This window comes from Elgaria multicarinata, chromosome 4, assembly GCF_023053635.1.
Source record: "Elgaria multicarinata webbii isolate HBS135686 ecotype San Diego chromosome 4, rElgMul1.1.pri, whole genome shotgun sequence".
Classification (NCBI taxonomy): domain Eukaryota; kingdom Metazoa; phylum Chordata; class Lepidosauria; order Squamata; family Anguidae; genus Elgaria; species Elgaria multicarinata.
In genome coordinates this window covers 80,085,172-80,107,961 of record NC_086174.1, presented here as the reverse complement: position 1 = coordinate 80,107,961, position 22,790 = coordinate 80,085,172, and the positions used below count along the sequence as shown (strand labels likewise).

The 22,790-nt window shown below is 42.6% G+C and overlaps 1 long non-coding RNA gene across 1 annotated transcript; it reads left to right on the top strand.

The window, feature by feature from the left end:
• Positions 1-895: 895 nt before the first annotated feature.
• LOC134397732 (uncharacterized) lies at positions 896-22,196 on the top strand. The gene is made up of 3 exons (XR_010025379.1): positions 896-979; positions 21,778-21,858; positions 22,032-22,196. It is a non-coding gene; the product is annotated as an uncharacterized LOC134397732 (long non-coding RNA).
• The last annotated feature ends 594 nt before the right edge of the window (positions 22,197-22,790 follow it).

Below are 22,790 nucleotides of genomic sequence, written 5' to 3'. Positions count from 1 at the left end.
GATTTGAGTGCTTAGCTCTTAAAGTCTGGATTTGAAATCCTGTGTATATTGTCGTACTGAGTTAAGATTGCCACCTGGCAGGTAGGTACATCACGGTTCTCTCTGTGAATCTACTGAATTTGGTTGGTGCAGATGGGTGAGAATTTAGTTTCAGTTGGTTTTTAATAAGAATTTACCAGATTTTGCATATTTCTCCATATCTAAACAGAAAGAACTTAAGATTTTTATTTAAAAAAAAAAACAAATACAGAAGAAAGCAAAAATGATGGATTGGATCATCCCTACCCAAGATGAATGGAACTGAAAAACACCAAAAAGTTTAATCAGGTTGAGCAGATGCAAATTTTCCTGACAAACTCACGCATGCTTTGGAAGGGAGACCCTTCCCTCCATTTTCCCCCTCCCTCTTTCCTTCCCCTCCTGCTCTTTGCCTGTTGGTCCTCCTATTCCAGCTCTCATCACAGTTTTCTTGTACCCAGGAAGGCCATTCCCTCAGGGAATCTGTGCTTGTGGTGAACTTAGACAGATGGGAGAGACTGAAAGGTTTTAAAAGGTATTTGTGTGAAGTCAGTTTTCCCACACACCTTCTTACACCTCCACTACTTTGTGCTCTGAAATCAAGTGAACAGCAACAGTCTTACAGCATGACACGCACAAAAAGAGGAGACGAGGATGTTGGTTATGCAGCAGCAGTAGCAGCTGCTGATTTTCAGGCAGCAACATTCTTTTTCTCCCCAAATGTTCAGCCTGCTGTGTGGAGGCTTGGTGTTTACAGTTCAGGGCTATGGAGGAGGAGGAAATATTTTGCCTATTGTTCAGTGACGTCAATGGCTTAGCTCCCAGTCACTTGAGGGACTCTGGTGCTTAGCAAATGTCAGAACAGTGCTTGCTACAGCATGTGCCTCCAAAGCGTCTGCTTGTTACAGCCTATCTTTCTAAGGCCTCGGTCTGGATAGAACTGGCGTGTGTGAGGGAAAAGGTATGGAAATGGCAAATTGTAAGTTTGTTACCTGCAGAACAGCTCTTATTTCCTGGCATAAGGCGTAGGGGGGAGTGATTCTAGGCAGCTTTCTATACAGCACTATAATACCGCTTTTTCCAATATCATTATCATTACCATTTTTATTATTTTAGAAAGGAAAATGGAGTGAATTTGACAATGAGAAGTAGCTACTTATAATGTGGACCAGTGGACCTATATTAATTGTTTCCTAGTTGTGGTCCACCGTTGACAGATGGGCTGAATTGTGTTTGTGACCTTCCTTCATCCTCCCTCCCTCCCTCCCACTCCACTTTCCAGTCCCTGTCCCAGAACTGAAAACTGGAGATGGAAATATCCTTATATGTAAAAATATGAGAAATAATGCTGTTGGTGTTAATGCTCAGTAGTGATAAAAGAAAGTTTCATGCCTAGCTTCAATCCTTTCTGTATTTATTTATTACAAAAAGCAGCCTCCCCCCCCCAAAAAAATATCTTTTTTAAAAAAATGTCTGCAGAGCCAACACATGTATATCCACCCCAATTATGTGCACCAATAGGAAATGGGTTTTGCACATGGAGGTGCCCATATTGTTTTCTATAGGTCAGTGTCAATTTTATAGTTTTGCTTAAGGCTGGGATACCTATCACACCCGCTTGGAACTGTGCTCTCCTGAAATCAGTGAGATTTTGCTTTCAAGTAAATATGGGCATGAAAGCATTTGGCTAAGAATATGAATGTGATTGCCGAAAGGAACTTTCATCAAGGTCAGAGGAACTCAAGAATATCCTTTCCATGTTGCCCATGTCACAGGTAAGCTTTAGCACTTTCAGATCTGCTGTATTTACATGATTAAATGCTTTGCTCTTCATAAGAATAAGGAAAAATGTGAGACGTTACAAAGCAGCTGCCTCAGGTGGCTGATTTGGAGCATAAGAAATGTCCATTATTTAATGTTGTTATTATTTATTATTACAATGGGGTGGTGGAGGAGAATTTTCTCTCTCAGGTGCAACTTTTTTTTTAATGGGTCTGTAAAATATATACCACAAATAATTAAGCTGTTTGTCTCTTATTGCCTAGATGAGCTGAGGCAGTGTAGCTGGCGCTGTGCCTTTTGTAGAATGAAAATTACCTTGTAGGTAAAAATAAATAAATTCAATTCCCAAAGAAATTAATGCTGGGGTTAAAGTAGGAAATGAACTTGCCTAGGCAAGTCACCTTCCAGTTTTTGACTAATTATCTTGCCTTTGCTCTGTGTGGAAAAGGAAGTCGGACAGGATTGCCAAGTAGTGAGCTCTAGAACATAATCGAGTCTATTGTGAAAAAAAGAGAAAGACACTGAGAAACAGAGAGAGACAAGAATCTGCCGTTGAAAAGTGGACTACAGAAGATTATTGTAATCTTTTTATTTCATTTATTACAATATTTATTACCTGTCTTTTGGCCCAAACAGAGTACAAAAAGAACAAGAACATTAAACCAATTTCAAAACAACAAACCAAATTCAGAGCTAAGCTATCATTAAAATCTCAGAGAACGGAATCAACCCCGTATTTAAAATAATAATAATTAAAAGCCTAATAGAAAAGCATCTTTGGCACCTGCCTCAAACTGAGCAAAGATGGGTCAGCTCTCACCCCTCTAGGGAAAGAATTCCAGAATCAGGGTGCTGCCACAAAGAAGGCCCTGCTCCACATTCCCACCAGTCTAACCACTCTTGGATACACCACAGGGATTCCAAAAACAATCATAAACTATGTCAGGTTCATGTGGGATGAGGGAATCTTTCACACATCCTGCCACTAAACTGGATTTCACTTCCATTTCTGCGAGTCTCATATCAGCCCACTAAATTTGAAAACTGCTCCGAAGAGTCAGAATTCTTCTAGGTTCTGTTTATCGCAGCTTTAGCCTTTCAAGAAGAACAGGCATAATATGGCATAATAAGACTCTTCCTTAACTGTTGGTGTTGAATTGTTTTAATCTTCCATAGCATTCTGCTCTGTTTGGGTTACAAGAATAAATTCAGAACGCTGAAAGACTATAGCCCTATTAAGGCAAAAAAGGGGTTCAAATCAAGGTGAAGCACTCTAGCCCACCCCTTGCCTCCTTGCATTTATTGCCCTCAACCCGTGGAGGGTGACAGTTTGAAGCGGAAAGTCTCCTGTCTCTGTGGAGGCTTTCCACACGAGTCAGGACACAGGAAAATCCATCTTCTGATTCCAGAGATATAGGAGACTTTCCTCCTCATACAGTCATCCTCCATGAGTACAGAGCGACAAAAACTGTGAGCTGGAGTGTACCTTCTCCTCTCACATTGGTTTTAACCCTTTTTAAAAACACCTGAATAGGCCCCATCTCCTCCATTTATTCGTCACAAAGAAGTGGCATGTAAACTTTTGTTCAAAATTCCTGAATATTTCAGACTGACATACTGCACCACATCTAGGAAAAATGACACTACTCACTTGGTACAGTACGTCCTTACGTTTCATTTCCTTAACCAAATTAGCATTCACTGTTGGGAACAAGGCATCGCTCTATGTATATGCTCAGTAGCTTCTCCCTTTATCACCTGTATATGTGGTGTATTCATCCTATCTTGTGCTATTGTTGTGGCACGAGAGGGTATGAGACAGTGAAATAGGGAGGCTATAGACAGAAAAGAATAGAAGCAGGGAAACCATTCTTTCTTTCTGAGCTTTCCACCCAGCCCAGAAGAAAGAAAGAGGGAATGATGAAATATTGTGCATAGTTGCTAAACCAGTGGGAAACATATCCAGTGCTGCTAGCACTCAGTGGGCAGGATTTGGTGCAGTCAAGAAGCAGTATTTGTAGCCTGAGGCTGTTCTTCCTAAAGCCAGGATTTTGATACATTTCTACAAGGCCATCAGTTACATTAACACGTCTGCTTTTTATATGTGCAGCAAACTAGCTGGGTCAGTGTTGTAGGGTAGGAGAGAAATGGCAAATGAGGAAGGGAATGATCTCCTAATATCTGTTTCTGGACGAACAGAGGAACACACACACACACACACACACACACACACACACACACACACACACACACACACAGAGACAGTCAGTCATTGGTGTGCTCCTATTTCATTCTTCAAAATATTGTATTCTCTTTGGAGCAGATGCTATGTTCATGCAAGTGATGATCTCCCATTTTATTTAATTTATTATATTTTTATACTGCCCAATAGCTGAGACTCTCTGGGCAGTTTACCATAAAACCATAATATACAAAACCATAATATAAAAAAGTCAAGATTTAAAACTTTCACAATTTCATATAAAACCAGAATAAGCTATAGTCCAGGGAGAGCTTGTCTAAAAAGATATGTTTTCAGAAGGCATTTGAAGGATGTTACATTTTCTGCTTCCTGAACCACACGAGGGAGGGTTTTCCAGAGGGTGGGTGCCGCTACAGAGAAGGCCATCATCGAGGTACTGCGGGGCAATATTCTGTTTGTCTCAGAATGATGAGTAGGGCCTCCTCTGAAGATTGTAAAAGTTGCCTGGGTAAGGGAAGGCAGTCTTCTCCTTCCATTCCAGTATCCTTTGGCTTCCTGATAGTCAACACTAGGCCATAGGAAGTTAAGCATGCAGAGAGAGGAAGGTGCAAAACTTGGCATGATTGGAACCTGAGTCAGGATGGTGTGCTGGGGCAGATCAACAGGAGGCTCATTCCAGAGGCAGAGGCAATTCCAGGCCAGGGCCTTAGATGAAAGCTTAGCCCCAAAAGGGATGTAACAAAAAGGGATGTATCAGGTATCAGGCAGAGTGGGAGGCAGGAGGAAGCAGTCCTAGGACAAGGCCAGGGAGCCACAGAGGCAGGTTGCCCAGCTAAAGAACCCAGGTTAGAATCACCTGATTCACATCAAATAAAGACAGGGTGGCCACTGGAGAAATGGCAAAAAAAGAACAAAATAAGACACCAGCTTGTATAAAATTTGCATGTGCTGATTTATATGTATTGATGTACACTTAGAATTAAGTTTCATTTGAACAGAAATACAGTATGTCTCACCATCGTGTGGAAAACTGTAACCAGGTGATCCATGTGCTTTGTTTGGTCTGAAGTCCAGGTGCTAACTGTTCTTATTGTTCATTGGGGTCCTTCACACGGAGCTTATGTAGTGTGATCAAGACTGGTTACTCAATGAAGTTTGCAGATCCTTTTCAAGCTGTCATCATCCTCTGGTGCCTCTCCCTTTTAGCTCTCCTTTTTAGCTTTATTCTGCCATGATTTAACTCGTTGAAATGCAGTAATAAATGGGATAGCAGAATATTGTTGGAATGTAGCATCTGCTAGCTGTATAAATGGAACATATGGAATTTCCCCACAAAGGAAACTTCCCAACAAGGAGGGAGGGGAGGAATGTGTATTGTGCCCATCATAATCCCGGAAAGACTCCATAAGAAGAAAGCCTGGTAAGGATGTAGGATTTTTGCTTAATGTAGAGAAGCCCATTATCTTTAAACTGGAATTGGACCAAACAGCCCTTCAAATAGAAGATGCCTTCAAACAGAAGATGGTCCTCTGGCAGCCCATCAAATAAAGGACTGTCCTTTGTAAAAGAGGCACATGGCCACTCTAGAAAATCTGAAGGCTGATTCAGAGATTTGGTGAATGCATAGTGCTGTTGGCACATTGACAACCTTGCAGAGATTATGCAGTGATACCGATTTATAGTAATGGGACAATTTGCAGGAGCATGGCTACTCAAGGAAGGGCCATCATCATAGAGTTTGCAGTGAGGGCCCCAGGGAGAGGGACTGGTTCAGTGTAGTGACTAGAGTGTTGTGTAGTGACTAGAGTGTCAGACCGAGAGGCAGGAGATTTGGGTTCTACTCCCTTTTCAGCCATGGAAGTTCACTGGGTGACTTTGAACCAGTCACAGACACTCAGCCCAACATACCTCACAGGGGGTAAAATGGAGATAGCAGGATTATGTACACTGCCTTGGGTTCCTTAAGGAGGAAAAAGGGTGGGATGTAAATGTAATAAATGATAAAACAAATAAAACTACTGGTGCCCTCAAGCTGTCTCCCTGCCCCACATTTCCATGGCCAACTGTGTGGTGACCAGTTAACTGTTGGAACCAGGCCTTAGTGTTTCCAGCATTTCTAAATGATGCCCTGAGTTGCAAAATTAGTCACTTGGAGGCATGTGATGCAAGAACCTTTCCCTGGTATTTCTGTAGCTCCAACAGGCTGACATGCATTTCCTCTGTCTTGCACCATCCAGAGAGGACCGTAAGACCTCTCCATTTCCTCTTCTTGACTACTCAGTGCTCTGATTAAATAATATGTCAAACATTAGGCAAATTTTGAATATAAGTGTAGAGGAAGGAAGCTTGTCATCACTCATAGGGAAACAATGAATTGTACCCAGTGGCCTGATAAGGGTCTTCTCTTCACATCATATAAATAACCAGACACTTGGCTCGAGGAGGCTTTGCAGAGATAGAGATGTGTTTGAAATCTGTCAATGAAGGATGATTGACTGTGAGAATAAAATGCTGTTTTAGTTCTTTAAAGAAAGATGGGGAGCTGTGACATATTTGGCCTAACAGAGTGGGAAGTTGTAGAATATCAATTAAAAAGATTAAAAGGTGTGTGTGTGTGTGGGGGGGAGAATTAACATCTCAGCCACCGCCATTTCGGCTTGTCTTACATTCCCTGTCTTTATGTTCCCCCTTTTGGTGACTTTTTTCTCTTCCTTGCATTACTGTTTTGTTTTCAACAATTTTGTTGATCCCTTATATATATATATCCCCCCACTGCAAAACTCAGAACTTCCTTTAGATCATAGTAAAAAACTCACAAAAAAGAGTTGGGGGTGGGGGGCAGAGGCAGGAAATGAATGGAAGAGCCATACATACAGGGAAAAGTCACTGGATTTATGTCCAGCTCAATTACTTGTCTCCCTGTGCAGTCTTTCCAAGCTAAATGTGTTGAACTATAACTGCCATAATTCTACACACGCAAGGGCCATGCTAGATAGTGTTGCCTGGAAGTGGAGGGTACATATCTGGAGGTTGGAGAAGGCGGCTTTAGTGCAGCAAGTAGACTTCCAGTTGTTTTGGACTTCAGCTTCCAGCATTCCTGACCATTGGCTGTGCTGGCAGGGGTTTCTGGGAGTTGAAGTCCAAAACACCTGGAGAACTACCTTCTGCCACCTGCCTGCCCTAGTGGGTGCCCATTTAGTAAAGAGGAATGCAAGGGGAATTCCATGGGATTCAGCTGTTACTGAGAAAATGCAAACCCTGCTTTGGGAGTGGGACTCCCAGTAACAGTGCAATAGCAAACCACTTGACAGAAAAAGGTTATCTCCAGTACATGTAGAAGTGAGCCTCACAAATTAATAGTATAATGCAGTCACCTTTGAGATGGAATGTTACTGTATGTACGTGTGTGAGTGAGTGAGTGTTCGCACACAGGCTCCCAGATGTGGAAGGAACACTGATTTGAATAGCGGAGGTGGGGAGCCAAGTAGACGGCAATTATTCTAATTAGAATATAGAGTTAGAGTCACAATTGTGAGGAAATGCGAGTAGACTTTTAATTGTCTTCCTCCCACTTTTAAAAAAATGGGATTGTAAAAACTGGGCATTGTTTCAATCAAATGCAGCATCCCAGGTAATAGATGGAGAAAAAGGAATGAAACTCGCTGCATCAGATGCCATTCCAAAGGCCAAACTGCATGTTAGGCTGAGGGCATGGTGAGAGGCTACATCTTTGGTTTTCCTTAAATTGCAGGCATGTGGGGGAGGGACGATTGTTATTGGGACTGCAGCACACCGGGAGAGGAGGTTTATCTTTTGCCTCCCCAGCTGTGATTGGAATGAAAATCCCCCTCCCCCTTGCCAAGCACAGCTATGAGGTTTAGAAAAGAAGTTCTTATGGTGCCAATGGGAATTTTCCTTCAAAGGCACATGGTGGGAGAGATTTTCATCCCGATCATGGCTAGGAAAGGAGGGGATGCATCTCCCTTCCCAGACTTGATTGACAAATGGGGATGTGAGGCTGCTCCTGTAATTAATGAAAGAAAATCTGAAGACATAGCCGTACAACACACATTCAGGGTAACATGTGGCTTGGCCCTAAAGCAGGTATCTCTTCCTGGTGGCTCCTATTTAAGTGGGGCAATAAATCCACTCTGGGTTTCAGTCAGAACCTGTCAGAACTCTAAAAGAGTTATCCAAAGTGCTGAACCCTATCTCCCAAAATGGGTTCAGCACCTTGAAAATGTTCCTAAGGGATTCACTTGCTATATAGGGCTTACCCTGATTATTAAAAAGACAGGCAAATTCAGGGGTGTCTGAATGCAGTTCATAAAATGATTTGCAACCTGGTGTTTTGATAGACACTCTTGCTATCCCATTTCCTGAAAATATTGCACATTGTGTTCAGACATGACTAGAAGATCCTTGATGATGAAGCATAAATATCTACATTGCCTACACTGAGCAGATGCTTAAAACAAGGACTACTGATGACATATCATTCAAATGGGGGAAATGAATGAGATATCCACAGGTTAGCCAAAAGCCATCTCCACTGAGCCTGTTTTCTGCATCTGTGATTCTTGTTACTCACCGCTGTGGTACCAAACTGGAACAAATATTGCACCTTATACAGTGTTCACCAGCATAAATTGCAATCAATGCCTGAACCCTACATTGCCCCTTCTTTCTGTTCTCCCTTAGTGCAATGCCTTTGTTTTGAAAAGTATATAGCATGTAACCTTTTTTGTACAACTTATTTCCATCTTTTCAAGGTGCTAGCTTAATCCTTTTGGAGGGAAAAAAATCTTACGCTTTCTCTCTGTGCCAGGAAAAAGGGGGATTGGATATGAGGTCACAGACCCTCTCCCCCCTCTCTCACACACACAATTGTAAGAAGGAAAAGAGGGTTTGGGATTAACCAAAAATGAAATGTTAAAGGGACTTTTAAGAGCCAGGGGACTGAAAAGAGACCAGAGGGCCAAATCCATTACAAATCCAAATCTATCATCCTTATTACTGTACAATAGGTGCAGGGCTGCCAATTTGGATCTTAAAAGCCCCCTACCCCCATGCTAGGATCCTGATCAAAGTCCTCTACCTACTCTAGAGTAAACATGAAGAAAAAAAAGAAGCAACTGGTAGATACAAATTTAAGGTAAATGTGTGTTTTGGTCCACAGCACAGTGGAGGCGGTTCCCCTTCTTTTCCCACTGCCTGGTTATAGAGTCACACATGCGTGTTTGATGCCTGGTGTTGGCTTCTGCAGCAGGGCAAGGAAAGAATCCTGCCTGAAAATTTGGAAAGCCACTACAAATCTGCATCAATAATACTGGGCTAGATGGACTAACAGCCTGACTCAGTATAAGGCAGCTTCTAATGTTCCTAACACAGCTCTATAGTTTAGGTGGGATAACGTCCTAGTGTTCTGACATTTTAAGCAGGAAAATTCTTTTCCTTACAGAATTGATATGATTTGTTCTATCAGGATGAAATTTTGTAGGAATCTTCTCCACGAGGAGAAATCAGATGACAAAGGGGCTGTGATTCAGCAATTTAAAAGGAAAGAAAAGAAAAAAAGAAAGAGTTGGGAGGGTCTTTTGTTTCCAACTATGATTTGCCAGTAAATTTGCCAGACCTTTAAACTTACCTTTGAAATTATTTTTAAAAATCAGACCTATCATTTGTTTGGCAAAACTTCACTTAAGTTTTAAATGTTTGCCAAACTTGGGGTTTTAAACATTCCCACTATTAAATAAAGAGGAAGAAAGGAGCAGGTTAAGTAGTGTAGAACATTTGTACAGAGTGAAGACAGAGCAGAATGCCATTTGTTGCAGTATTTTGGATAATGTGTAATAAAAACAGGAAATAACACTTTGAAAATGGTATACAGAATGTGTTTTGCCCCATCAGTTATCAGTGCACTTCAGTATTGCTATAAAGCAGTAGTGTAGACCTAGGCCAGATATACACCAAGCAGGATATGACACTTTGAGAACGGTTTTAAAATGGTATATGGAGTGTGGGTCCTGGGCCCCAACAGTTGTCACTACTGTTATAAACTGTTTTAATGCTTTAGTGTAGATCTTGCCCTAGCCTCATGATAAAAACAAAACTACCATAAACCAACAAACTACATAAAACAGTGGCAGGCAGACTTCAGGCTTGTGAGATCTATTCTGGGGATGGATGTCTTAATTTAAACCTGCAATTTACTTTCCCTCTGGATTGCCCCTCCTCTAGATCCGCAACAGCGCCCGCTCAAGCAGTGGTGGCTCCAGACTTTCGAGGGCCCTTGAGCAAGACACTCTCAATGGTCCTCTTCCCCCACCGAGTCCACCTTCTCACCACCATTGTCACCAGCTGCTATTGCTCCTCAACCTCTTTCTTATCATTGCTACTTCTTGCTTACATGACAGGGAGCAAGTAGGCAGGGGCATCTCCTGCTCCTCCTTCTCAACATCCCTGTTGTTTGGACCAGAGCAAGAGGCAGGGGAACAAGTTGATTGCAATAGAGAAGAGGAGGAGCAACTTCAGGAAGTTCTTGCCAGTTGCCTCCCGCTTGGGTATCAGCCCTCAGCACTTGCCTGAGCAGCACTGCTCTTGATGCCATTGCTGCCCTCAAATACAAGCCCTAACCCTGCTGGGACTGACAGTTCAGCTCCCTGTATGTTCAGCTGCCTACAGTCTAGCATTGATTTGTGCAGTCCTGAAGGACACCAGGGAATACATGGAACTAAACGCAGGCACTCTGACTAAAATATACATGAAACAGGGAAGAGAAAACATGCATATACTTCCCTTGAAGATATAGGAGGATGGGAATGTTTAAGAGCTGGCAGTCTTAGGTTATACTTAAGGATGGCAAGAAAAATTAAATTCATAGGAGGTGTTGAGAAGATAAGTATGACTCGGGAGTCTGTCAGCAAGAGTTCAAAAGTATACGGATACTGAAGCACACACATGGTTGCAAGGAAATACTGCTGAGCCATCAGGACGGTGTTGTTCAAATGCACCATAGTTTCCAGATTGCTTTGGCTGTTGCTTCTTTAGAGGTGGCCCAAGCAAGCAGTTTTCCAAGAGTGGAATATCAGTGTGTGTCATGGATCAAGATGGGGGTCTTGTTGCAACACTGTGTGTGGGAAGCTGACCAAAAGAGAGAGAAAGAGAGAGAACCCTTTCAGAAAGCCTTCTTGCCGGTGCTCTTTTCTGAGCATTAAGTTCATTCAATCAAAATATATATGTTCATAATCATAATATATTTTCCAAGTCAAGTCTTTTTGGCATCTGCTGCACCTCTCACACTTTGAACCATTTTTAAGCAAGTCTTATGGAAATTACTGGAAGCATCAAAGTAGCACATTTTGTTTGTAGAGAAAAGGATTTGCTGTTCTCTGCTTTTTTTGGACCAAAAAAACACAAGCGCCGAAGATGAACTCTGTCCTTAAAAAGAGAAAACATTTTCAGAAGTTAAAAAGCTTCTGTCCCCACTTAGAGGGTAGTAACACAATAACTTGATGGGTGGCAGCTGAGCAAACTCCACATAGTGGAAAATAGTTATTCTCTCACGTTGTTTCTGCTTGCTCTTTCTCTGAATACACATACACACATAATAATAAATAAAGCTTAATGCGTTCTTAGTTGCCTCTAGAAATCATCTCTCCCCATCTGACGATCATTGAAGAGGGGGGATGACTCCTCACTTCTCCATTCTCTTGCATGAGTGGTAAATTCCTTATGGCCACAGCAAATATCTCCTTACTATTCCAAAAATTGTTGGTGTACATGGAGGGTAAAGTCCCAGAGCTGCACACGTGTGACTTCAAATGAATTAGACCAGTAGAAATAAGTCGGGGGGGGGGGATTGGTTGGTTTACTGCCAGTTTGTGGTTTTATATGTTAACATCTTATATTATATTAATAGACCCAAACTCAAGAAGATATACAGCTTGTTGAAGAAACAAAGAAGTACTATAAGGGTGATGGTGTGACCTTTTCTACAAGCATATAAAAATAGAGATTAATGTGGGGATAGTCGGGGAGAGAATGTCTTTGTATGGCAGATTGAGTTCAACTGTTGGATGGGACAGTTAGTGCGTGGGACATGGAAACTGAATCTGTAAGTGGATAAACGGCAGGAACAGTGGTGTAACAGATCCAGGGCTCACAGGGACACAGCGAGTGCATTTTTTGATTAACAGTGACACTGATATCATCTGCCAACCCACACCCTCCTCAGAGTTCCCTGTTCCTTCTGAGTGTAGCTGTAATTCACACACTACCTGGCTGGAGGTAGTGTGGGGTGGGGATGGATTTTCCCAGCAAGGGTGTCTTGTTCCCTGTTCTGGGGTGACTTGGTCCTGAAGGGGCACTTAAGTCCCATTTACCTTGGCAAAAGTCCTGCTCCTTCTGGCGATGAAAACTGCTAGAATTGGTTTGTGAAAATGCATCAACAGAGCTGCCTGCAATTCTGGACTCTCTTTGGGGGCGCAGCTATGGGGACTGTTATGATATGCACCTGCACTTCACTGAGCAGGAAGGAAAAGATTAAGCCCCACACTCCTATGCTGTTCTGCCACTCTCTGAGGCTTCCATCCAGTAATAACCAAACAAAAATCCACAGGGAAAGAAACATGTACAGTAACTGAGTGCAACAACTCCTCAAGAGTTAAGGGAATGATTTGGAACTATTCAGAATGAGGAATACCTGAAAATACCACTACTTAACATACTTTCAATTTTCTGATACCTGTCTCTGAAAGGGCCCCTGAAACTGTGGCCATACCTTAGGGAGGGGTTGTGGAGCAAGACAAGGCAATAATGTGTGCCATGGCCTGTGTGGGGATTAAGGCCCATAGAAGGTGACATCAGACGTGCTAGTACTTAGAGGCGCAAGGTGTCTTGTGGGCACTACCTAGCAGATGTTTGGCAACCATGTTTAGCCCCAACGTAAGTTTGAAAATAAACTAAAAACATTGGGCTTCGCTGTGGCAGAAGACTCCAGCTTGGGTTGACTTCCCAAGGAGTAAAAAAATAAAAGCCTAACCAGCTCCATGGGCAAAGAAGAACAGTAGAAATTATGACCTTCTGCTCATGGGTGTCTGCAGAAATAATTCTGGGGAGTGGGGGGGCAAGGTGATTTACTGTATTTTATGGGATTATACATTTCAGAACGAATTGCTTTAATTACCCATTTAACACCAACAGAGTAAAGGCATTAGAAAAACATACAATTTGTCCATTGAACGACACTAGTTAGGACTCTAAACCAAATTATTAAGCCTGAAGGCTGAATTTCACACCTTTTACACAGAATCTGCCTCGGCTATGGTGATTGCCAGACATAAGATCTGGAGCCAGTTAGACTTTTGTTGTTGTTGTTGTTGTTGTTAATGCTTCTCCCCGCCATAACATCAAGGAAATATATAATACAAATTGGATCATTCTTTAAACAAACACTGGAGTCTTTGGCCAATAACCTCTTTTATACATTTCTCCTTGGGATAAGTCTTCAGGTTTTCTCTATGGACCCTCAACAAACACAACCGAATGTCACTCATTGTCAAACATATCCATGTCTTCACCCTGAACGAAGTTCTAAAGGATTGTTTATTTATTACATTTATATCCCACATTTTTTTCTCCAAGGAACCCAAGGCAGCATACACAATCCTCCTCCATTCCATTTTATCCTCATGTTGCATACGCAACACTCATAACAACAACCCTGTGAAGAAGGTTAGGCTGAGAGTTGTGTCTGGCCCAAAGTCACCCAGTGAGCTTCCATGGCTGAGTGAGGACTAGAACTTAGATCTTCTGCTTCCGAGTCCAATACTCCAACCACTACACTACACTAGTTCAATTGTGCATGTTGTAACTGGGAGGGTAAGTGCTGTAAGGGTTATCATTTTAATACCCGGGACGTTGGGTGTTGTCCAATCATTCAGTAAGGGACATGTTGCACATGTCACACAATGATGGGTGTATTTCTTTGTTATGTATTTTTGTCAATAACTCATACGAAGTAACAGATTCATATCCCAAGTTTTAACGTTTGTAAAGTTCCTGAATGGAATTGACATGGGCTTGAAAGTCTTTTTCTTCCCTGTGGTACATCTGAGATGGAGGTAGCTTTTCAGCAAACTGTAAGCAGATTGATTTTCATCACTGAAATGAGTCCTCGGAGAGGTAAAAAGTAAATCCAGTAGGGAAAGTAGATGGACTGCTAGCAGAACTCTTCTGTGGATTGGTTGGGGTGATTGGCATGTTTCTTTTCCTGTTAAATGTTTTTTTTAGGTGCTTTAAGTTCTACATTAAGTTTCTGTTCCCCAAGAAAAGGATTCTCACTACCCATTTCATGAGAGCTTTGTCAGCACTTTTGGTTTCTATTCCTGGCCACTGCCCCCATCTGCCCTCATAGTGAACTATGGAAATATTTGTTAGGCTACAATATGAAAGGAGTAGGATTAATGAGCAGAATATAGGTGAAACAATCTCTGTATTGCAATATATGATATTGAATGATACATGGCAGTCAATGTATTCCCAAGTTATTGTTTACTAATTTTTTTTTGTTTAAAAAAAATCTATAAAAATTAACTATTTAAAAGAACTTTCTAAAATTCGAAAAAAAAAACAAAATCAAAGCAGAGCTGGGTTCAACAGCACCTTCAAGCTCGTCAACTGATCACAAAAAGGCAACACAGCTCCTTTGTTTATATTATTGTATGTTTAGGGTTTCCATAGGGTGACTATATGACCGGATTTGTCCGGGTTTTTGATGACAAATCCGGGAGGGGGAGGGGAAATCCGGATTTCTCCAAAGAGCAGCTTTTATGGAAATTAACAAAAATGCTTATAACTCCGTCATTTTTTAAGATAAAGACATGAAACTTGGCACAATGGTAGCTCTTAGGAAGAGCTTTAGTCATACCAAATTTGAAACAGATCCGTTCATCCATTGATTTTTTAAGGAATTTTTTAAAATTGAGGTTTTAAAATTATTATTTTTAAAATCGTCATTTTTAAAGATAAAAAGATGAAACTTTGCACCATGATAGGATTTGGATAGAGATTTAGCCACACCAAATTTGAAACAGATCTGTTAATCCATTGATTTTTTTAGGGATTTTTTTAAAATTGAGGTTTTAAAATTATTATTTTTAAACCATCATTTTTAAAGATAAAGAGCTGAAAGTTGGCACCATGATAGCTTTTAGGTAGAGTGTACCTTTAGCCATACCAAATTTGAAACAGAACTGTTCATCCATTGATCCTTAGGATTTTTTAAAAACTTGAGGATTTAATATATATTTTTTAAAAATGTTATTTTTAAAGATAAAGAGATGAAACTTGGCACCATGATTGCTCTTAACAAGGATTTTATGCCAAGTTTGAAACAGATCTGTCCATCCACTGAGTTTTAGGATTTTTTTTAAAGTCTGGGATTTTAAAATTATTATTTTTAATGACATTTTTAAAGATAAAGGGCTGAAAGTTGGCACCATAATAGCTCTTAAGGAGAGATTTAGCCATGCCAAGTTTGAATCAGATCTGTTCATCCATATATATATTTTAAAGATTTTTTTAAAAGTTAAAATTTTTATCATTATTGTGTTTTAAAACTGCTGGAGCCATATCCTTCAAACTCAGGTTGTCAAACCTCCTCTTTAGGGTGTTGCATATTGAGCAGTTTCAGCCCTTGGCATTAAGGGGATCTCCAGTCTTTAAGTAAGAAGTCGTGGGCAAGCAGGGCACGTTTCCTGTTGCAGATTTGGTGTGCAGTTGGGTACCTGGAGCTCAGCAGAGGCAAGGCATCCACAAATCAAAATGTGGGAAAGGAGAGGTCAGTCAAAGCAGCCCACAGGGCAAAACAGAATGGGCCAGAGGCCTTTTTTAAAAAAAATTCCACATCATGGGCGATGAAGGGTCATCTTTAGAGAAAAACACTCATGACCAACAGTAAGGTGCCAGTCGAGAGAGAGGCTCTCTTCTTTGCAGATGCCCTGTTGCTGCAAATGTTGGAACCTGGCATATCATTGCTTTGCTTCACTACCACTTCCCTTCCACTTCACTTTGTACACTTGTGAGCTTGGCTCTGACTGCACTGCTGGGATGAATTGCAGAACATTTGAAGTGCACACCAGAGAAAAATAGATGGATTTGTGGCTTTGGCTGGCTGGCATATCTCTTAGAGACAGGGTTAGACTGAAGACACAACTCAGAGATGGCTGTAGCTGAGCCCTGAGAGGCTGCTGTACCACACAGAGCCTTTTTAAGAGTGTCTCAGAGTTCAGTTTTGGTGCAGGCAGAGGCAGCTGGCGGTGGAGTTTTTTTAAAAAAACAAGAGTCACTGGATGCAACCAAACTATAAGCTGTTGCCCTACCCCCAGCCACAGGGTACAAGTGCACAGCCTGGCTGGACCGTTGGGAGACTTTGGCAGAGAGAGAGGGGGGGAATTATTTGAGGGTGGAAATGTTGGTAGGCTAGCATAAGGCAGAGAGAGGCTGAAGGCAACCCAGATGCACCTGTAGCTTGGCCCTGAGGCTGGCTTGCCATGCAGAGTGTTTTAAGAGTGCATCAAAGTTGTGCAGGAAGAGAGGAGGTGAAGGCGGCTAGTGGCAGAGGTTTTTAAAGTATTGGGCAAAAGGCGGGAGATGATGATGATGATGATGTAAGAGTCACCAGACATGACCAAGCAATAACCTGCAATAAGCAATATCCCAAGCCACAAGAGTGCAGCCTAGCTGGACCATTGGGAGACTTTGGGGGAGAGAGAGATTGTTTGAGGCTGGAGGATTTGGTTTGTCTGCAATGACTTAGAGTGAGAGACAACAGAGGCTGCACAGACAACCCGGAGACATCTCTTGTAACTTATCCCCATGGTGCTGGCATGAAAAGCAGGGCATTAGGAAGAGGGTCTCAGAGTCGCATGTTTGTGCAGGAAGTAGACAGGATTCCAAAGTCTGGGTGTGCGAAGTGGTGCCAACACATAAGCCTTGAGAAGCTAATGTATATAAGTGAGAAGTGTGAATGGGCAAAGTAGTGTTCACTGCCACAACACCCACCCTAATGTTAGAGTAGAGAAACTTGTGACAATTATACACAAGCTTTTTAAAAAAACTGAAATTAAAATTAAAAATTGAAATTACTGGCTGGCCAGTAGCAAACGCTGTTAACAACATCAGCTTGCAATGAGTGAAGATACAGTCAGAAAAGATATTTGAGGGAAAGGGAGAATGTAACACACAGAGTATAGCAAAAGCTTCAAAGTACAGCAAAACCTACAAAAGTAGGAATGAGTGAAGTTAATTTCAGATACATTGAATCTCTCACTTGTTCTTTATTTCAGTGATTTTAACATTAAGATGTTATGTAGAAGAGATTTGTCTTAAATGTGTGCTGTAAAATCAGACGTGACCAAGGCTATGTTCAGGTGGGCACGCCCCCTTGGTGCCGGGCATGCCCCCTTGGGGGGCGACCATGTTGTCTTTCTTTTTGGTTTCCAAAATATGGTCACCCTGGTTTCCAAATCTTGTAACATTAGCAGCAGCAGCATTAGATCAGAACAAGGAGGGCTCTCCTCCACAAAAGTACAGAGACTCCAAGTCTGGCAGCCACTATCAATAGGAGTCCTCTCAGAGATCACTCTAAAACTCTTGTTGAGTAGCTGGATGTGCATGTGCCTATGTACATTACAATAAATGGATACATTTAGGATTCCGGTTGTGGGTGGCAAGGGGCAGAGCAAGGGTATGTGGATCTGTGCTTCAGCCTTTCCCTACTCTCCATTTCTCCCTGCCAAATGCCCTCCCTCAATGGTGTTATCCCCATAGGGTTGAAGACATTCATTTTACCCTTAGAAATGTGTGATTTGAACACTGACGTAGCGGGGGGGGGGGGGGAGGACTTGGGGAGGTGATTTGAAGCTGAGAAATAGATGCTGCTTCTTGTCCGTTCAGGATTTTCCTCTCCCGAAGAAAGCATCTGCATGTAATGTTTCAGAAGCCATTGCAGAACAGGCTCTGGTAAAAGTAACAGATACAATGCACAATGCACTGTAGAGCATTCAGCAATGATGCACAAGGGGTCTGAGTGTGTCTGTGTGCATGTGCATGTTTGTGTCTGAGCCCGTGATCCTTGCTGTGATGTTGCAAGCACTCAAATGTGCCTCTTTTCACGAGTACGTTGCTGGAGAATAGGCACTCTCCCTTTTCAGTCACCTTAACTTTTCAACGTCTTTCTTTCTCCTTCCTTTTGAAATTATACCCTGCTCCTTTCTTTAAGAACAGCAGCATTTCAAAACAGATGGTTCCTTCTATTTTGAATTTGTTTCCCTTTGCCAGTAAACCTTTTCTTTTATGTCCAGGTTTTCAGATTTTTCGTAAAAATTATCTGAATAATGACTTTGGGATTTCACTCCAGCCATTGAAGATGACCTGATGCTTACCATTACCATGACAACTCTTAGGAGAGCACATATCTAGAATATGATGGTTTCAGTGATGAAGGAACATAATGTCGTACTGGACTGAGAACTGGAGTTTCACCAGGGGGCTGTCTATATGTGGGGAAAGCCCCGCAGTGGCTGTGGGTCTGTGCTGAGTCAGTTAGGCGACACAGGTGCAGCTTTGCAGCCATTGCGGGGCTTTCCCACAATGCTGCGGTTTGAAAAAGTCAGGGATTTAACCCGACTTCTTCAAACGGAGCAACGCCAATACACCGCTTCCACTGTCTGATGTCACCCTGGAACCAATCCGGGATCAACCTGGGGGCGGTGCCTGCTGGAAGGCAAGCAGCAATTGGCCACCTTCCACCAGGAAGAGGGGGTTCCAACAAAAATGAGTTAAACTCTCATATTAAAAAGCCTCAAGTACTCCTTACATTTCAGAAACTAGTGTTGGGAAAGAGAGAAACTATTTTCAAAAACCTATTAATACCTGTGATGGATTCCATACTGGATTTCTTTTTCAGTTCTCATTCTGCTTAGTATTACATACCATTTATGAACTGTACTTTCCATGTCTACTCCAATCAGCTGATACTATTCCAGATTTCGCCCTTGGCATTTTAAAAAAATGAAATTATCGGTGACTAGGGAAAAAAGCAGTTTCGAGAAAGATGCCTTCCCAAAAGTTTGTCATATATTAAGAAGTTGATGTCTGCAAATTTCTAAGCAAATGAATATATGAACAAGCTATCACCTCCCTCCCTCTCTCTCTCTGGCTTTAGTACATGTCTGGAAATTTTAAAAAATATCTTGGGGATTGTTTGCATATTAAAAAGGGAGTAATTCAATTATTGTTTCTCCTTCTTCATTTCTGTATCATTTCCATTTCAGTTCCCAGCAAAGATTGTTAATTTAATCCGGGTCTCTGCCTGAATTCACTGAGATTCCATATGTTTGGCAGCAGAAGTTTATGCAAACTTTTCATCTTCTGATATTTCTTTAATGGGCCTTTGTTTATATGTCCAGTGTTTATAACATACGAAGCAATTTCAGAATAATCTTGTCCACATGCCTTGCTGATTATTAACAGCACCATGCTTTATCTACTGGTGCAGCTTCTCACAAATTGTCCATTGCGTCTCATAACATCCAGACTGAGGGAAAGCAATGTTGTGCCCATGGACACGAGGGCAATCCTGAACCCCTTTCATGGTGTCCTACCCCAACCCTGACCACATTTTATTTTATTTTTAAAAACTTACAGATTTTCTTACCAGCAGCTGGGATCACTTCAAATCAAACTGAGGGCCTCCAGCTGCAGTCATCTTCATCTCCCATGAATGCCTCTGGGCCAGATGTGGGGCTCAAAGTCCTTCTCAGGAAATGAAAATGGCAGGCAGATGCTTTCCAGTGCAGCCCACTCAGCCCCCATAAAAGATGGTGGGGAGAAAAAGAGACTGTCAGTTCTAGCTGGTATGCTGGCAGGGGGGCTAAGGAGAGCAATGGGGGGGGGGGCTTGGAAGAGCATTCAGGGGCTAGGAAGGACAGTTTTAAGCCAGTAGAGGGATCAGGGAAGCCAGCAGGTAGCCAATGGGGAGGGGCATAGGTAGGGCAACATCCAGAGGGCTAGTGGGGCCATTTCTGCCCACTAGATCCTTGCTGCAGGCCGCAGTTCACAGGAAAAACCCCTCAAAAAGGGCCGGAATTGCTGGCAAAACTCTCTGTAGTGCTAGAGAGTGCTACAATGGTTAAATTTAACCCCAAGCTAAGTCTGACCATTTCGGTGCTCTATAGCCAACACAGACACCATTTTTTAAAATTTAAAAATGAGGGGCACCAGGGACCGCACATTCCCCACTCGCATCATTGATTTCTGAACATTCAGCACAAAACTCTGAAATGGGGCTTATAATCACACTTGGCTGAATGCCCTTAAAAAGTTCCCGCAAGCAAGATCACGGATAAGGCAGGCTTTCCCCCACATCAGTGGTGGAGACGTCCACCACAACCATTGACTTCTCCCCAGTACGATCTGTCACTTCTCTTGAATTCACAACTTTACCTAGGCAGGCGGTCACATGTGCTTAGGATTGGTTACAGAGTCAGTTGCAGGTGGCAATGGGACCGCCCTTGGCCTCTGCTTCCTGGGGACATGAAAACATACCATGGAACTCACATCATTGGTTAATAAAAGTACATAGTAGCGGGGAGAACATGGAGAATGAAACATGACAGGGTCAATGTTCAGCAACTTCCCTGTCTTTTCCATAATGTATAGTTTGGTGCTGAGATTTGTTCAATTGTTCCAGAAACCTCCCGCCCTGCCCACCCCCATAAAATAACCAATTTGTAAATTCAGAAAAATCATAGCTCTCAGGACTTATTGACATTACTGCAAATGCTCAGAGTAATTTCAAAGGTCATTTATGCTCTAATTCAAGGTACAGTAGCTGAGGGGCAAGAGGATATGGCAAAAAAAAACCTCCTGCTACATGGCCACAGCACCAAATGCAGCACTGTTGTGAAAGGTACACCAACAGAACTGCTCAGATAGTGGGACGTTCCACCAGTGTGGCTGCTGTGCGGATAAAGGGGCACCAGCAGAGTTGCTAAAATGACAGATACGCCTTCAAACAACAACTATGCTGCTATTGCAACTTTAACCAGCCACCAATCCTGCACAAAGAACGCCTTTCTCATTGTGTTCCTTCTCACTGATCACTTCCCTGCCCACATTGTCATGACAGAGCATAGGTTATGGCACACATCAACACGCCCCATCACAGCATACCAATGCCAGAATGTGAAAACCACACAGGAAGAGCAGAACTCAGATGATATTGTGTATGACATGGGACTACATCACCCTTACGTCATGCACAGCACACAAGGATGAGCTCTGTCAAGGGGGAACAAGAGAAAGGGCACTTTGCATGAAATGTCCGGGCCTCCGCACACTTGGGGAATTTGACCACATTGCTAACACTTTTCTGCCTAAAACCCTAACAGGGACCTCAGTGTGAGACTCCAGGCGCATCACTTCAATCACCGGGGATGATGCCAGAACAGAGCCCACTACACTGGTAAGTGGAGGGGGAGCAACCCTGCCACAGATATCTTCATCCCATCCCCACGGAATACTCTGTCTTGTCTGAACTGCCTTGCTGTAATCTCCAACCACCACCACCACTGTGGGGGCATTGTTTCCCACGCAGGGGAGGTGCTCACGCCCTTATGGAGGTTTCCTCTCAGTTGGCAAAGGCCCAGCTCACTGCTCCAATCATTGCCACTGCTGGCCAAACACTCATGAGTAACTTTGCCTTGCAGGATGACAGTCCAGATAAACAGAGCAGAAGGTATTCTTGTTGATGCAGAATTCCACCATCCACAACACCCAAGAGGGAACAGGTGAGTCTCTGATCACAATCAGTCTCCCCCACAATCAGCATGAGAGGCACTTGGATGAGCATTCAGACGGTGCCATTCCTTCTTTCCTCTTCCCTTTCCCTTCTCACACCTATTGTGAGAAGCTGCTGACTACAGCTCATTATTCTTTCTGAGTTTGCCCTTATTCTCCACAGGCCACAGTCCCACAAGTCTGGGATTCATCCCACACCCTGTTCCATGCAGACCACAAAGGAGGCCCCACCTCATGACCAGCAGCAGTGACCAGGATGTTTCTGGCTGTTCCTTCATGCTCTTGAGACTTACTTATTTCAGACAGGCTCCTGAACCTTTGCAAGCTTCAGTACAAACCACTATGCAACAGGTGAAGATGTTCTTAAGATGGAACTGGTGCCACCTGCAACCTTGCTGTCTGTCAAGCAACTGGCCAAGACATAGGAGCTCTGGTGGGATGTCTGCTTAGCAACCCCACACATGTCTCTTTTCCTTTCAGGATCCACTCCTTTCCTGTGGTGTGCAATAAAGCCTTTGACTTAGCCTCAGGAGTTGTTTTTTCATTACTAGTGAGTGGAAAGGTGTTTTGGGAGTATATCCCCTTTGGCCTGAGTTCATTGGCTCCCTCCATATGCAAGTGATATATGTGGACATGACTGCTGGCACAGCCCCAATCGGTGGGCATTGGTCATGTTTTCATGGATGCTGGGGGTATGGCTGGGATAGCTAATACCCTGGAAGACAAAAACAAAGTTCAAAGTGATCTTGATAGGCTGGAGTGCTGGGCTGAAAACAACAGAAAGAAATCTAATAGGGATAAATGCCAAGTTCTACACCTAGGAAAAAGAAACCAAATGCACAGTTACAAGATGGGGGATACTTGGCTCAGCAATACTGCAAGCGAGAAGGATCTTGGAATTGTTGTAGATCACAAGCTGAAT